Source organism: Neomonachus schauinslandi, chromosome 1 (assembly GCF_002201575.2).
Source record: "Neomonachus schauinslandi chromosome 1, ASM220157v2, whole genome shotgun sequence".
Taxonomy (NCBI): domain Eukaryota; kingdom Metazoa; phylum Chordata; class Mammalia; order Carnivora; family Phocidae; genus Neomonachus; species Neomonachus schauinslandi.
Genome location: NC_058403.1, coordinates 59,145,331 through 59,163,570, shown reverse-complemented (window position 1 = coordinate 59,163,570; position 18,240 = coordinate 59,145,331). Strand labels below are relative to the sequence as shown.

General features: G+C 33.6%; 1 protein-coding gene across 1 annotated transcript in view; it reads left to right on the top strand.

Annotated features, from left to right (window-relative positions):
- Positions 1-18,240, top strand: part of ZBTB20 (zinc finger and BTB domain containing 20) — a 632,172-nt gene that overhangs the window by 133,588 nt on the left and 480,344 nt on the right. The window lies entirely within an intron of this gene.

Sequence of the window (18,240 nt, the reverse complement as noted above, 5' to 3'; positions counted from 1 at the left end):
TTTGGTTTTGGTGAGTCCAGAGACCATTCTAGAAATACATTTAGTTTTCCCTAAATGAAAGATAAAGTCAAATCATTGTATCATTATATTAAATTGAATTGGGATGGAAACAACAGTATTTCCTGAGATTTTCTGTTGGTTTTATATGTCACTAGGCTCAGTCTAAAGTGCATTTTTAATGACCTAATTGAAAAGATTTGTCAACATGTTCACAAAAATAATTTATTTACAATTTTAAGGCAATATTGATTTATTTCATTTCATAAAATGTCTTTTTTAAGATCAAAAAAATTTGATTTCTCCAGAAACTACTCATATTTAAAAATATGTCAAATTCTCCTGTTCAACCACGAAGACTGTAAGTGCTATACAACTTCTGGAGAATAAGTTTGAAAGCTATTATTCTCCATTTAGCATGTACACTATTCTCTAATATTGTTGCATCTAATGCCTATTGAAATGTTCTATTTTTCTATTAATATTACATTATAAAGTCTTATTTCTACATATTTCTGAGATTTTTTTGAAGTCAATTTCTCAAACCTACTTTGTAAATACTTTAAAACAACCTCAGTTTTATTTTTATTTATCTTATTTCTCTTATCCATAGTGTTGAAATGGAATTTATCATTTAGCATTTTTAATATTTCCAAAAAATTTAAAGGGAAATCATCTTCATTTTAAGCACTGAACATATCATTCTTTTCACAGACCCAAAACTCAGAAACTGGTAGGAACATCTTTATTTGCTTTATTTCTAATATCAAATGTGCAAAAAGTCACTCTCCAGGTAACCTTCAGCTATGTCACCCTGCGTGTTTGGCCAGAGGGCAGTCATGTTGACCCCATCTGCAAAGGCTGGCTAAACTAGAATCTTGGACTATTAGAATCCCATTCATCAAGGTCCACATAAAGTAAGGTAGGTGGGAAGCAGGAGCACAGATGGTAGGGTCGGCAGCAAGGAACTTGTTTGTTGACATTGATATAGACCCTTCTTCTTGCCAGAGTGACTCCATGGACTTGTTTTGGCATGGAAGACTAGGCCAAAGCTATCATCTTAATAGAAGGTGAGCTGCAGGCAAACTGGAGAGATCCATGCACAGTAGGTGTTTAGGGTTGGCTTAGATTTTGTCTATCAGCTTGACTGTCATACATACTTGATTGATGTGCAGTGGGGCTTGAAAATGCTGCATTGATGTTGAGGACTGTGTCATAAGGTTCCTGATATGGTGCACATGTCTGAATGGAGTTGGACATTGACTATCCTTGCCTATGCCAAGCAACACCAGACTTGAGTGCATTATTCTGCAGTTGAGCAGCAGATGGTGAGTGCAGACGTTTGGAGGGGGTGTGCCTTCAAACACAATATGGAGCCAGCCAACTTACTTAGAAGGTTATTGCATGTCTTGACTTTGGCAGCTATTTTTTAAGCACTGATGAAAAATCCAAGTTCTATCCATTGTTATTCTCAGAATATTCAGCATAGTTGGTGTTCCAGCAAAGGAGATGTGAAAATCAAATGCACTATTCACTGTGTTGGTCACAGTTTGTTGAAGGTGACTCCTGGGTGTTGGCTAAATGGGCTAAATAAACATTCTCCCACTGAATATTACTGAACTTGGTACCAAAATAGTTATTAACAAAATAGGTAAACTTCATCTAGAAGTGGTCAGAGAAAGAGCCATCAAAGCACTGGAAGAACACTGAGGTCAAATATGGTACTTAAGAGTGACTTTATTTTCTTTGGTTTTTAGTTCAGGGAAAGTATTATGTTCTTTGGAAACAAAAATAAGAAAATCAGATATCTCAATAGAGGTTCCTTATACACAGAATTATGGAGATCCACAGATGAATGAGCAAAGTAATTCCATATGTGTAGGAAAAGTGGTTTTTATTGGTGTTTGATTTTTTTTCCCCTGAGTGGGTTCTGACTCTGAACACATATAAATTCATTTTAGGTTTAAAATAAAGGTTGTTTTTTTCTTTAAGATTAAAAGGTAAAGTATGCCCATTGCATATAATTATGGAAATAGAAAAAATATATAGTACTTAAATTTAAATCAGGTATGAACAATTCTAAGATTTTGCTCTGCTTCTTTCCAATTTTTTTACATTTCTAAGTGGATATGTTTATATATCTATTTTTTCGACTATCTTCAATTAGCATTAATTATATTATTAGTTCTCAGTCATAAAATACTCATTTTTAATGGTTGTGTAATATTATACCTTATTTATGTACCAAAAAATTTTAAACTTCCCCATATTTGATATATAGGTTATTTTCCACCAATATTCCTACTGCTGAGGACCATTCTTATATATACACTTTTATCTTGGATTATGTTTTCAGCATATTTTTTAGAAGGTTGATTTCTGGGTTAAAGGATGTAAACTTATCACGGTCCTCTTTTCAACTCCTCCCAAATTGTATGTGAGAGTGCTTTTCTAAGTATACTCTTACCTGCTTTGAACAGTATTATTTTATAAATATTTGCTAATTTAGCAGGCAACAAAAACCTGGCTTATTTTAATTTGCATCAGTTTTATTAATACAGATTTGGAATGTCTTTCAAATGCTTATTTGCCATTGTTTTCTTCTTTCTATAAATTGTTTGCTCATGTTCTTTACTTATGTTGTCTTAATGATTTGTAAGATTTTTTAAATGTTAAATCACTACTTTTGTCAAATGTGATGCAATTCTCCCAGTTTTCATATGCCATTAAATTGTTTTTGTTGTTAATGTGAGAAAGTATTAAGTATTTTTTTAAAGATTTATCTATTTATTTGAGAGAGAGAGAGAGTGAGAGCATGCATGCTAGCACACAGTGGGGAGGGGCAGAGGGAGAGGGAGACAAGAGTCCCAAGCAGACTCAGTGCTGAGTGGGGAGCCTGACACTGGGCTCACAACCCTGAGATCACGAGCCTGAGATCACCTGAGCCAAATCCAAGAGTTGGATGCTCAACCGACTGTGCCACCCCAGCGCCCTGAAAATGTTAAGTATTTGTACAGTCAATTCTATTGTATTTTTTTCCCTATGACTATGGCTTGTGCTTTTATCTTCTTTTTTATCAGCTTGAATTCAGATAAAAATTCACCATTTTTTCTAGTATCATCATGGCTTTATTTTGTATTTTTAACTGTATTCCTTCCAGAATTTATTTTAGCCTAAGGTATGTGATAAGCATCTTGATTTTGCTCCCAACAGTTAATCTTTAGTTGTCCCAACACCATTTCCCTGTTGGTGCCATCTTTATTGCTTACTAATTTTTATCAACATTAGGATCTATTTTTGAATTATCTGTTCCTTCACTGGTTCCATACAGTTTCCATTAGAGCTTCACAGTTAAGTTTACACATCTGCTAAGTCAAATCCTTCCTTTTTTTTCTTTTTTAAAAAATACTCTGGCTATTGTCACCTATTTATTCTTCAAGATTAATTTACCTCATTCAGTTCGTAAAAATGTTCCATTGGAATTTTTATTGGAATTTTATTAAATCTATAAATTAGTATGAGTATCTTTGTGATATTTAGTCTTCACATTCAGAAACATCATATGTTTCTATTTATATAATGTTTTATACATAAATAAATTATGTCTTTCTATTCATATAGGTCCCCAAATTCTTTATTATATTTTTTTCTTCATTTAAGTATAGGCATGCTGTGTTCTTGTTATTGTCATTAATTGTGAGTATTCCATTTCCTAATTATTTGGTAGAAAATCCATATCTTCTTTAGAATAGTTTTGTTATGATTTGATTTACATAAATTTTTTTTAAAAGATTTTATTTATTTATTTGACAGAGACAGAGAGCGGGAGCAGGAACACAAGCAGTGCGAGTGGGAGAGGGAGCAGGGAGCCCGATGTGGGACTCGATCCCAGGACCCTGGGATCATGACCTGAGCCGAAGGCAGACGCTTAACGACTGAGCCACTCAGGCGCCCTGATTTACATAAATTTTAAAATGATTACAAGAGGTTCAGCTGTCATCCATCATTTCATAGATAAAATAAAAAGAAAAGAAAGAAAATGCAAAAAAAAATTTTCTTGTGATGAGAATTCTTAGGATTTATTCTCTTAACAACATTGCTATACATCCTATAGCAGTGTATGATATTTATTTTCTAGCTACTTTATTCAACTTTCTTAATAATTTTAGTAGTTTTTTAGAAGTTCTCTCAAGTTTTTAAGGTCATTAAATTATCTGCAAACAATGATGACTTTATCTTCCTTTTTTCCTTCTTATTTCTGTTTAATGTCCTACTTCATTGACTAGAATTTCCAAAACAGCTAAGTAACCACGAAGATAGGAAGTATCCTTATTCTTGATTATGTGGTAATGTCACTAGTTTTTTTTTTTTTTCTTCACAGTTTTAAGGTGGATGTTTGTTGTTGATTTAAGACAGATATTCTTTGTCATATTGGATTAGAATACTATTTCTAACCCTTTCTTTGTTTATTAAGAATGAATGTTGAAGGGGCGCCTGGGTGGCTCAGTTGGTTAAGCAACTGCCTTCGGCTCAGGTCATGATTCTGGAGTCCCGGGATCGAGTCCCACATCGGGCTCCCTGCTCAGTGGGGGATCTGCTTCTCCCTCTGACCCTTCCCCTCTCATGCTCTCTGTCTCCCATTCTCTCTGTCAGATAAATAAATAAAATCTTTAAAAAAAAAAGAATGAATGTTGAAGTATGTTACATGCCTTTTTGGATAAATATTTTTAAACTCTAACTGATGAACATAGACTTTTATTGTGATGTCTTTTTCAATTCAGATCAATTCTAACACACACTTACTCAGCACTTACTATGTGCCAGAAATTGTTTGCTGGACATTGGAATTCAGATACATATTCCCTTTCTTTGAAAATGTAGGATTATTCAGAGCATGATAATTCAGCAAGGGATTTATAATAATGGATTTCCCATTATTAAATTGCCCTTGCATTACTAGAAAAACATCACACTTAGTATTTTATGAAGAACACTTTGAAGGCTATTATAACCTAATTGTATACCATGTCAAAACGTGGATTTTAAAAATTGCTAAAAGTAAAATTATTATTTACAATCAAACTTACGGGTTTTTACATCTGAAGTAATAGTGTTCAGATTCTAATCAAAAACATCTATAAAGCTTGATAATGCCTCAGAAAATTCATAGATCTCTATAATATAGACTGTTTACATTCTATATAATCAGGAAATTAGAATTTCCAATCATACTTTATCACTTCTTATATAACATGATAGAAATGATAGGAGATACTGGGACCCATCACTTTCATGATGCCAACATTGTGTTTTCATTTCTCTGGGAGTCTTCTGCATTATCTGTGGGATTTAAGTATGCATTTACATTGATTTATTTTCAATTGAAGTTTATTTTTTTGTATTAATTTTATTGCTTCAATGTAGTTTAGCATAATCTATCTAGATTTTCCCATCTAGTGTTGTAATTTATTCTGTTTTTCAGAATTCTTTATTTTGTTCTTTTATACAATATGCATGAACATCTGATATTTAAAACTATACCCTTTTGACCTGATTCTTTATATTTCACTCAAATCAAAACAGCAAATATTGATCAAGAATCAGTTTTCTAGTTAGCATCATGCTAGTTGTTATAAATTGTAGTACAGAAAAATGTAAATCACATACTGTCAGGAACTTACTTTCTAGTTGGTAGATAAGATACAAACAAGAAAAAAATGCAAAAACACATCCTAATGAAATATTTATTTTTATAGTAGCTAATATAAATACAGTCATATTCTTGTTTTATATTTAAGCAAATATATTAGAATTCACAACATACCTTTTGTATATTGACCTCACCCTGGTTTTTTCATGATTTTCTTATACTATTGTACCTTTACAATTATTTCTTCACTTGCCGCTTAAAAATTGTATTTACTTTTGCAAGATTTTAAAAATTCTCTTTGGAACAACACCAGATAGACAAATGTCATGCACATTAATTTCTAAAATATTACCAGTGGTAATTTGTCTCACACAAAGGTGACCCTGCTCAGCATTTGGAAATAGGAGTAGTGCAGGCTACTATAATTGTAGACTGAAAATCATTGCTTTCTGAATCTCTTATTTCATTAAAAAACTTGCCCTGATTTTTAGAACCGTTCACAAAAGAATTAAATGTAAAGTAGGAGAAATCCAAATGCTAACATGAAGTTAGCATCTCTACTAAATGGGAATTTTAGCAGTAATCTTTGGATTGTTAAAGAAGTAGAGTCTTATACTTTGGGCTTTGATGAGATTTTTATATCATGGGAACATCTATTTTAAATTTTGTCATTTGATCTATGTTCAAGTTATAACCTTAAAATTTTATCATATTTTGGAAAATTTATATCCCCCTCAATTTTTAATGCCTGCATTGCAAAATGTTTGTCACAGACCACAATACCTATCCCTGTGGAACTGTTATCCTATCTTAATTCAGAAGTAATACTATTGATTAAATGATACTTACAGCTTCCAAACTTCAAGGCATTTTTTTGGCCACCATTCTCCCTAACCTCACTGTGAGCTTCCTGTGTGGTATCATTCATCTGAGGTCTTATTAAAATGTAAATAAATTACACCCAGCACACTTCCTCTATTTGCCCAGCTTGTTACTATATCGAAACAACTGTCTTAATGAAACACATATTGATGTATTGTGTATTTCCGTGCTAAACCAAAGTGAGAAGGAAGTTATGTGAATATATAATAGAACCCACTTCCTAACAGTTTTTGTTAAAGCATTTTATGAATTGGAGATAATCTGAGCCATGGGAGTTGATGTAATTCTACATGACAGATCACAGAAAGAGGATAGCTCCTTAGATAGAATTGGATTAGACTCTTGAGATATATGCTTTCGGCCTTTTATAGTGCTTTACCTTTATAAGCATAGCTAACTCTCAGTTTTCCATACTAATACTATAGTATTCTGGTAAATATAGTAAAAATAAAAATAAACAACTTTGTTATCTAAAGTAATTTCTCTTTGGCCTCCGTATACGATATTTGACTTTTTGACATCAAATTTACCATTTTATTTTTGTTTTCCATGGGTTAAGGAAGCTATTTCTAACATCCACATTATGGAGTGAAAATGGTCTAACACTTATGTAATGTCATACTTTGTTATATATAACAGATAATCTTCATAGGGCATGATTGGATAAAATCTAACTCATGTAATAATGAGCAATAAGAATGAATAATAATAAGCATGAATAATAATCAATAGCAGACCTATGAAATACAATAGTACTTGGTTAATTGTTAAATTAGTTTGTAGAAAATAACTATTATTGCTTGAGTACATACCAAATAGTGGGAATAGGAGGCAACTGAGTGATGTGCAGGAGATAAAGAAGAAGCCAAACTGGTGCCGACATGCCAGTAGTAATTGATTGTCTCTGTGATCAGACTTTCTGGTGTTTGTAATTTTTTTCTTATATTTTCCCTTTTTTCCCCAAGGGCATGTGTTAATTTTGTAGTCAGAAAAAGTTAATGTAAAAATGTGTTATGTTATCCCCATTTGCAAATAATTCGTTGAGTGAACTATATAAAGTATCCGAGGGAGAGTGGAAGCCACGAACTAAATTTAAAGGCAAAGTGTTCCATTACGCAAATAATCCATTGTCTCAGAACTTATTGAAGTTTGGTATCACTTTCTCATTTTTTGAAAATTCCAAACTGGAGTCAACCTAATTAAGGAAATAGTAATAATATGAGTAACATTATGTTCTGCACCCACTTTTTTACTCCACTTAGGAAGAAAAGCTTCACTATGTTGAAAATACAATCTGATATATGTTGTTGTCAGCTATGGAGAAAGACAGTGTTAGAAGCATCCTTTTTCTCCTGTTCTGTTTCAAAGTCAGTCTTCCTGAGAAGAACTGTATATATGATTAACATTTTGTTTAGCCCAAGTCATGGAGACTCAAGTTCATGTGGTGAGGGCATTAACGAGGAGGCTTACCTGAATATTTATGTAACATGTAGCAGTTAGAGAGCCAGCTAAATATTAATGGAATTAATTATATTTTGTTAGAAATAGTATAGAAATATGTTATACTGGGCCTCTGTTACTTATATAGAGGGTTAGTACAACTTGGATGACCTATTTCAGCACCTTTGTGCAAATTATAAAAATAATTTGCTCCAAACTGATGTAAGTTGGGCCAGGGAGCATGGCTTCCAGAGTGGAGCACACCCCTAGACTGGGTGCCCTTGTAGCATGAGCTGCACACTCAGTCGTAGCTGCCCTACGTTATATGCTTTATTAATGATTCGAAAATAGTTGCTATTGCTCCATAGGTTCCAAATTGTTCTTCTCTTGCACAGAAAGCCAAGAATCACCTTCAGGTGATTTAGCAAAAAGATGCTTATCTAAGCTTTAAGTTAGTCTGGGACCCTGATGATACAAATCTATTACTTTGCTTCAGACATCTGATTTGAATAACACCAAGGGTAGAAGGAAATGATAAAGTCACCACAAAAGCATAGATGAGTTTATCAAGTCTGGTTCCTAGATGATCTAGGTTGCATTTTGAAATTGCATCTAAATTTGGGGGTATCTTATTGTAACTTCAGATGGCTTGATATACAAAAGGGTAGATAAAAAGAGACATAGATCTCCTTGTTCTGAAAAGAAAGAAAGATGGTTTAAAAGGATACATAGATATATGTTATAAATATAATATATTTGAAAGTAAATAAAATATAAATGAAGTATATGATATAAATCAAGTAATTGAAAACTGAAACATAAGAATTAGACCTATGTATTAAAAAAATCCTATAAAGAGTCTTATATACATTTACAAATTGGATTCTTAATCATATGTTTTGAAGAAATACATTGCTGATACTCAGACTAGAAAGAAATACCTTTCTCTGATAATCTTCAGTATATAGAGGGGTCACCATTTTATACCATGGATACCATGATCAATATATACTTTTATGAGGAACAAAGAGTATTTTGTAGGTATACTTCTGTTATAGCTTTCAATATAGATTGATAACATCTCAGTGATGTGCAATTTGGTATTTTCAGTCTTATAAGATACAGACCAGGTAGATGATACTCCATTCTGATATAATTCAAAGGAAGATTTTAGAATATACCTAGATCTAACCTCCAATAGAAGAACTGCAATTTTTTATAGATATTGCTTTTCTAAGTTATGCCTCTAATTTTTATTAGATAATAGTGAATTCTAAATTGAATTACTGGAAAACAGCTATTTTTTAAAATTTTTTCTTATTGTTATGTTAATCACCATACATTACATCATTAGTTTTTGATGTAGTTTTCCATGATTCATTGTTTGTGCATAACACCCAGTGCTCCATGCACAACGTGCCCTCTTCAATACCCATCACCAGGCTAACCCATCCTCCCACCCCCCTCCCCTCTAGAACCCTCAGTTTGTTTTTCAGAGTCCATCGTCTCTCATGGTTCATCTCCCCCTCCGATTCCCCCCCTTCATTCTTCCCCTCCTGCTATCTTCTTCTTTTTTTTTTTCTTAACATATATTGCATTATTTGTTTCAGAGGTACAGATCTGTGATTCAACAGTCTTGCACAATTCACAGCGCTCACCATAGCACATACCCTCCCCAGTGTCTATCACCCAGCCACCCCATCCCTCCCACCCCACCCCCCACTCCAGCAACCCTCAGTTTGTTTCCTGAGATTAAGAATTCCTCATATCAGTGAGGTCATATGATGCATGTCTTTCTCTGTTTGACTTATTTCGCTCAGCATAACACCCTCCAGTTTCATCCACGTCGTTGCAAATGGCAAGATCTCATTCCTTTTGATGGCTGCATAATATTCCCTTGTGTATATATATATATATATATATATATATATATATATACCACACCTTCTTTGTCCATTCATCTGTCGATGGACATCTTGGCTCTTTCCACAGTTTGGCTATTGTGGACATTGCTGCTATAAACATCAGGGTGCACGTACCCCTTCGGATCCCTACATTTGTATCTTTGGCGTAAATACCCAGTAGTGCAATTGCTGGATCATATGGTAGCTCTATTTTCAACTTTTTTGAGGAACCCCCATACTGTTTTCCAGAGTGGTTGCACCAGCTTGCATTCCCACCAACAGTGTAGGAGGGTTCCCCTTTCTCTGCATCCCCGCCAACATATGTCGTGGAAAACAGCTATTTTTGTTAATTAATAGCAGAAACAGTAATCAAGTTAGGGGTTGGGTTGATGTTCTCTTACAGAAATGAAAAGCCTGGCAAAAACACACAGCCAAAAAAATGTTTACCCGAGAAATTAGCTGGAAAAGTGTCATTTCATAGGACCAAAAAAATCTCTTTAAGCATTTGTTTTCATTCTCCTTTAATATACAGACAAATGGGAGATGGAGGCTCCAATTTCTTCTTTGCTTTAGCCTGGATATTGCCTAATTCTCATATTACAAGGTGAGGGAATTTTATCACATACTCCATCACCAGACTTTCTTGTGTCCTTAAGCAATTTATGTGATGTTCCATGCTTTATTTTATGGATTATTTTCCAAATAGAAGTAGTAATATTTACTGTTACAGGTTCTTGGGTTAAAGGCGAATTATTATGACATTTTCATGAGATGAAGTTTGGTGAGTACTTTGATTTCTTTGACACTTTGTAAATGTGAAGGATTAATGTTGACCCAAAAACATAAGTAAGATATTCAAAGTTAATGCATCATACATTCTGAATTCTACTGCACAAAGTTTGCTGATTTTCCCATTCCTTTCAGTCTCTATGAAGAAAAAAAAAAGTTTTGAAAATCCTAGAAGCACATACTACATGTTTATCTCATTTTATGGGATGCGTGATTTTGTAAATCTATTCATAATTTAAATGCTCTAGGAGAATCTATTCTCAAGGGAATTTTATTGATCATTATGTAAAGCAAAAATCATTTTTAAAGTGCATATTACTCCCTATTTCAATATGGGAACTTTCTGATTTACAAGAGTTATTTAAGTGCCCAGAGAAGCATATCCCTTTAGTATGTTCCTAAGAAGATATAGCCTGGGCATGCCACAAAACTGTGAGGGAATAAGTAGGAAAATACTAAGTTGATTCACTTAAGTATTTGGACCTATTTAGAGAGATTACTTAGCTACTATTTGGTATGAGATTAAGTCTAGTTGATATGTACTCTACAATTGCTTGGAATCGGTTTATTCTAGCTCACTCCAGTTCCAAATTTTCTAGCTACTAATTATGAACCATGAAATGCTAGCTCTTCTCATTGTGTGGTTTCTCTCAGCGCTGTAAGTCATGTAGAATTCTTTATCTCCTGTGGGGGAAGTATTGCACCCTCATACTCATCCTCCATCTACCTCCCAATCCTCATGATTGGCAGAAATTCCTAATCTCCAGAACTTTTAGACTTCTTAGAGATGTAGTGGAACAGGCAGTTGAGGATTTCACATACACATGTAACCATCATGGAAACTTTCATTCATTGGCAGTTGGACCTCCCACACCCACCCATTCACACAGCTGGACCTCCAAATCTTGCATTGCAAGGAATAGAATTAGGCAATGGTTATTTGCTGAAGGAATATCAGGTTTTTTATGGTCACTATATAAAAGGAGATCATAAATTATACCACCCAAACTGGCTTCTGAGAGTAAAAGGGGACATATTAAAGATTATGGTTAAATGACAGGCATAAGTGAGATCTGGTATTTTAGCTGGGACTACCTCCACTGCTTACCCTTCCCCAAACTCCATTGGCATAATAGATCTACCAGGGCAGGCCAAGCCATGAAAACTCACAACGTCCTGCTGAAATGGGCCGACTTGATGGAGTAAAACATGAAAAACTACATACCCCTAGGTGTCATAAACAGTAGCAATCTCAGTGGTAAACAAACGGAGGATAAACATTACAGCTAGCCTGAAGTTGCAGTTCAGGTTGGGGCAGGCAATAGACTGGAAAATTGCCAGAACTTTAACAAGGAGAATTGGAAAAGGAGACTGCTATAGTAGGCATTGATAAGTACATATCTCTGGTGGTTTGGAAGCCTACACGTATTACAGGAAAGACAGAGAGGGTCCAAGATATCCATATACCCAAGGACGACCCTAAGGCCTTGTGCAAAGAGGAGAGAAGAGCAATCCCAGTAAAAAGTAAGAGCCAAGGAAGACATGTAAAGTGCCTGAACTTTGAATGCATTTCCAAGCCATACACATATATCAGCAAAGGATGTTAGCTCAGTGCCCTCAAGGTGTTTGAGTACAACTCCAGACCAATTATTAGATGTGAACTGCAAACTGTGCTGACATAGGGGCAAGGTTTAGCTAAAAAATAAAAATAGGAATTATAAAAACTGACCAGAGACATCAGCAGCTGCACAGCATGAGGGAGACAGACTCCACAGAATTAGATTGGTAAATCACTAAACAAACAAATAAGTAGCAATAACAGCAACAATCTCCTGGAAGGAAAAATCAGAAGTCAGATTTGCTATTAACTATTGTATAAAGTGTCAACTTGCAAGAAAAAAAATCATAAGACATGTAAAGAAACAGGAGTGTGACCAATACCCTGTTACAAAACCAGTCAGTGGAAACTGCCTCTAGGTTGGAGGGGGAAGAGCAGATATTGAATTTAGCAAAGACTTGAAGGCAGCTATTATAAATATATTTAAATAACTAAAGGAAACCTTGTTAAATAATTAAAATATTAATATACATTTAAAATAAAGAGTATCAGTATAAAGATAGAACTTATTTTTAAAAGAAACAAATAAAAATTCTGGAGTTTAAAAGCACAATTACTAAAATGAAAAATATTCTAGAGGGACTCAAAAGCAAATTTGAGACGGCAGAACAAAGAATCACTGAACTTGAAGATAAGTCAGTAGAAATTATCTAATTTGAAAAACAGAAAAAAAATGAAGAAAATAAACAGAGCTTCAGAGATCTGAGATACCATCAAGCATACTAACGTGTGTAACAGGATAAGAGGAGAGAAGAAAAAGAAAGGGCAGAAAAAAATATATTTGAAGTAATAATGACCCCAAACTTGCCAAATGTGATGAATAACATTAATCTACACATCTGAGAAGCTCAACAAATTCCAAGTATGATAAATGCAAAAGGATCCACATATAGACACATTCTAGTCAAACTTTGAATGTCAAAGAAAAAGATAAATTCTTGAAAGCACCAAGAGAAAAAAGACTCATTCAATACAGGAAACAACATTCTGATTAACATTTGACTTCTCATCAGAAACAGTTAAAGTCAAAAGGCAGAGGGACAACATATTCAAAGTGCTTAAGGAAAAAGATTATTAAAGTGACCATCAAGAATTTTATATTCAGCAAAACTGTTCTTCAAAAATGAAGATAAAAGAAAGATATTCCAAGGTAAAGACTGAGGCTACTTGTTGCTAGCAGACCTGCCTTACAAGAAATACTAAAGGAAATCATTTAGATTGAAAGGAAATGACAACAGTAACTAAAATCCACCCAAAGAAATAGATTGCACTTATAATATTATTATGTAGATAAATGTAGATATGGAATAAATATACAACAAAATTCAATTCAAGAAAAAGGAAGAAAATAAAGTTTAGGCCAAAAATCAATGAAATAGAAAACAATAAAATGGTAGAGAAAAATCAATGAAAACAAAAGTTGATTCTTTGCAAAGACCAACAAAATTGACAGATGTGTAGCTAGAATAACAAGGAAAAAGTAGAGAAGATAACAGATTACTGAAATCAGGAATAAAAGCGGGACATCACTACCAATCCCATAGAAATTAAAGAGATTAAAAGGTAGTACTATGAACAAATACATTCCTAAGACAACTTAGATAAAATTATCTAATTGCTAGAAATGCACAAATTACTGAAACTGATTCAAGAAGAAATAGAAAATCTGAATAGATCTATAATAGCAAAGAGATGGAATTTTTAATTAAGTCATCCCACAAAGAAAAGTCCAGATGCAGATATTATCACTGCATCCTATCCATTATTTAAAGAGAAACAATACCAATATTTCACAAACTTTTTCAGAAAATAGAGGGAGAAGGAACATTTTTTTAATTCTTTCTATGACAGTAATATTACACTGAGACCAAAGGCAGACAAACATACCATAAGAAACCATTATCCCTCATGAATATAGACACCAAAGTCCTCAACAAAATATTCACAAATCAAATACAGCAATCTTTAAATGTACCATACACCCTGACCAAGTAGGATTTATCCTAAGAATGCAAGTTTGGTAAACATTCAGTAATTAACTAACTATCTAACTAATTAATTAATTAATGTAATATACATATTAGTAGAATAAAGGAGAGAACCCTGTGACTATTGCAATAGATACACAAAAAGCATTTGAGAAAATCCACCATCCATGACAAAAACTTTCAACAAACTAGGACTAGAAGAGGACTTCTGTAACTTGGTAAAGGGCATCTATGCAAAATCTACAACTAACATCATACTTAATGATGAAAGACTAACTGGTTTAACCCTAAGATTGGGAACAAGGCAAGGTTGTCAGATCTCACCTCTTCTATTCAACATTGTACTGGGGTGTCTGTCCAGTAAGATATAAATAAATAAATAAATAAATAAATAAATAAATAAATAAATAAAGGAAAGAAAACAAGAAATGGAGAGAAGGAAAAAAAAAACAGAACAGAAAAGAAAGAAATAAAAGGCATCCAGATTAGAAAGTAAAAAGTTAACACTTTATTTGCAGAAGATAAGTTATGTAAAAAAGCTGAAGGAATGCATTCATACACACAAACGAGTTCAGCAAGTTTATAAATTATATTTTATTTTGTAATTATACAAAATTATATTATATATCATTATAATACAAAATAGATTATATATTATTTTGTGATTATACAAAAATTAATTGTATTTCTATATACTAGCAGTGAACAATGAAATTAAAAAAACAGTTCTATTCACAATAGCATCAAAAAGAATAAAGGCATAGTTGTAGAAATTGACAGGCTGATCCTAAAATTCATATGAAAATGCAAAGGATCCAGAACAGTGAAAATAATTCTGAAAAGGAAAACATAGTTAGATGACCTATGTTCCTGATTTTAAAACTTACTATAAAAACTATAGAAGGAAGAGTATAGTACTGGCATATAAATCAATGGAATGAAGTTGTAAATTCAGAAAATTAACCTTTATGCTTTTGGTCAATTGATTTTGACAAAGGTGCCACAGCAATTTGATAGGGGAAGGAATAGTTTTTTTGTTGTTGTTTTCAGTAAATAGTATTAAGACAATTGGTGCTAGGACTGTATGTTGGTGCTAGAACTATATGAAAAAAATAACTTTATATCCTTACCTCCCACCATACACAAAGATTAATTCAAAATGGATCATGGACCCAAATATAAGAGCTAAAACTATAAGACTTCTATGAGAAAATCTTCATGACCTTGAGTTAAACAGGGTTCTTAGATATGGCACCAAAGCATGATACAAAAAATAAAAAACATGATCATTTGGATTTCAATAAAATTTAAAACTTTAATATTTCAAAAGATACCACTAAAGAAATGAAGAGAGTGGGAGAAAATTTGCAAGATTTATTATTTTTTTTTTTTAGATTTTATTTATTTTTAGACAGAGAGAGAGCATGAGGGTGAGCAGGGGAAGGGGCAGAGGGAGAGGAAGAGGGAGAGAAGCAGATTTCCCACTGAGCAGGGAGCCCAAAGTGGGGCTTGATGTAATGACTTTGAGATCATGACCCGAGCCAAAATCAAGAGTCAGTCACTTAACTGACTATGCCACCCAGGTGCCCCTGCAAAATTTATTATTTGCAAATATATATCTGATAAAGGATCTTTGTCCTCATATAAAGAATTCTTCAATAATAAAAAGACAAAAAACCCAATTAAAAGTTGGGCAAAATATTTGAATAAATACTTCACCAAAGAAGATCTAAGAATCACTAATAAGAATATGAAAAGATGCTCAATATCATCAATCCTTAGAAAAAAGTATATTAAAACCATAGAGGGGTACTGCTTTATGCTAACTAGAGTGAATACAATAAAAATAGGCATGCAGTAACAAGTATTAGTGAAGATGCTGATAAATTGGAACCCTCATACAAAGCTGGTTGAAATTTAAAATGGTACAGCCAGGGGTGCCTGGGTGGCTCAGTCGGTTAAGCCACTGCCTTCGGCTCGGGTCATGATCCCAGGGTCCTGGGATCAAGCCCCACATCAGGCTCCCTGTTCGGCGGAGAGCCTGCTTCTCCCTCTCCCTCTGCCTGCTGCTCTGCCTACTTGTGCTCTCTTTCTAGCTCTCTGTTAAAATAAACAAATAAAAATCTTTAAAATAAATAAATAAAATGGTACAGCCACTTTAGAAAATGGCTTAGCAGTTCTTAAAAGTTAAAATAAACTGGGGCACCTGGGTGGCACAGTTGGTTAAGCCTCTGACTCTTGGTTTCAGCTCAGGTTGCGAGATTGAGCCCCGCGTTGGATTCTGTGCTCAGTATGGAGTCTGCTTGGGATTCTCTCTCCCTCTGCTCCTGCCTCTTTCTCTCTCTCTGTCTAAAAATAAATAAATAAATCTTTAAAAAATATATTTAAAAAAAGTTAAAGTAAACTTACCTTTATGACCCAGAAATTTCACTTCTAGATATCTACTCAAGGGAAATAAAAACGTGTGTCCACACACAGACTTGTATATATGTCAGTGTTCAGAGCAGAATTATTCATAATTGTCAAAAACTAAAATCAATCTACATGTTCATTAACTGATGAGTAGATAAACAAAATCCACACAATGGAACACCGTTTGTCAATAAAAGGGAACAGACTACTGCTACATAGCACAACATAGATGAATATGAAAAATATGATAAGCCACATGCATGGCACTGCATATTGTACAACTGCACTTATATGAAATGTCCAGGAAAGGTAAATGTTTAGAGACAGAAAGCTGATTAGTTATTGTTTGGGGCTGGGAGTAAGAGTGGGTTGACTACCTAAGGACATGAAAGATCTTTCTGGGGTGACAAAAATGTTCTAAAACTGGACTCTGGTGATGATCACTCTAAATTTATTTAAAATCCTTAAGTTGTACACTTAAAAAGGTGAATTTTATGTTATGTAAATTACACCTCAATAGACTGTTAAAAGTGAAATTATGCTAATTGAAACTAAGAAGAGGAAAACCTGGCAGACCCTCTGTTAACCAAATGACCAAGATTAACATCCCCAGTGATAAGTCATATGGGTATCATGTACCCCCTGATACGATGTTACAAAAAGAGCTCTTCATTCATTCACAAGCTAATCATGAGAAACATCAGACGAATCCAAATTATTATTTAGGTTAGTACAAAAAATATCTGACCACTACTCTTCAAATCTATCAGGGTCATAAAAAACAAGAGAAGACTGAGAAATTGTCACAAATCAGAGAAGAGTTAGGAAAAGTGGCAACTAAATGCAATGTGGTATCCTAGATTAGACCCTTGGAATAGAATAAATATATTAGTGGAAAAACTGGTAACATCTGAATAAAGTATGTAGTTAATAGTATTGTATCAGTGTTCATTTCTTCCTTTGACAAATTTACCATCGTTACGTAAGATGTTAATGTTCAGTAGTGAAGAAGATACAGGAATTCTCTGTACTCTCTTTACAACTTTTCAATAAATGTGAAATTGTTCCAGAATAAAAAGTAATTTAAAAAACAAAAGAATGGGGGACTTATCAGTTAAAAGAGAATTATGATTTAAATGTAATGTGTGGATCTTGTTTAGATCCTAATTCATACTAACCAGCTATAAAAATGAACAAAGAACAAAAAACATTCAGAAGTCAATCATTTGACCTAAGATATTTAATAACATTAAAGAATTGCTATTATTTTTTTTTAAAGATTTTTATTTATTTATTTGAGACAGAGAGAATGAGAGAGAGAGAGAGAGCACATGAGAGGGAAGAGGGTCAGAGGGAGAAGCAGGCTCCCTGCCGAGCAGGGACTCGATCCAGGGACTCCAGGATCATGACCTGAGCCGAAGGCAGTCGCTTAACCAACTGAGCCACCCAGGCGCCCCAAGAATTGCTATTATTTTTGATGTGGGATGATGATATTATGATTTTCAGAGGACATTATTTTTTAGTACTACATACTAACATATTTGTGGATAGAATGATATA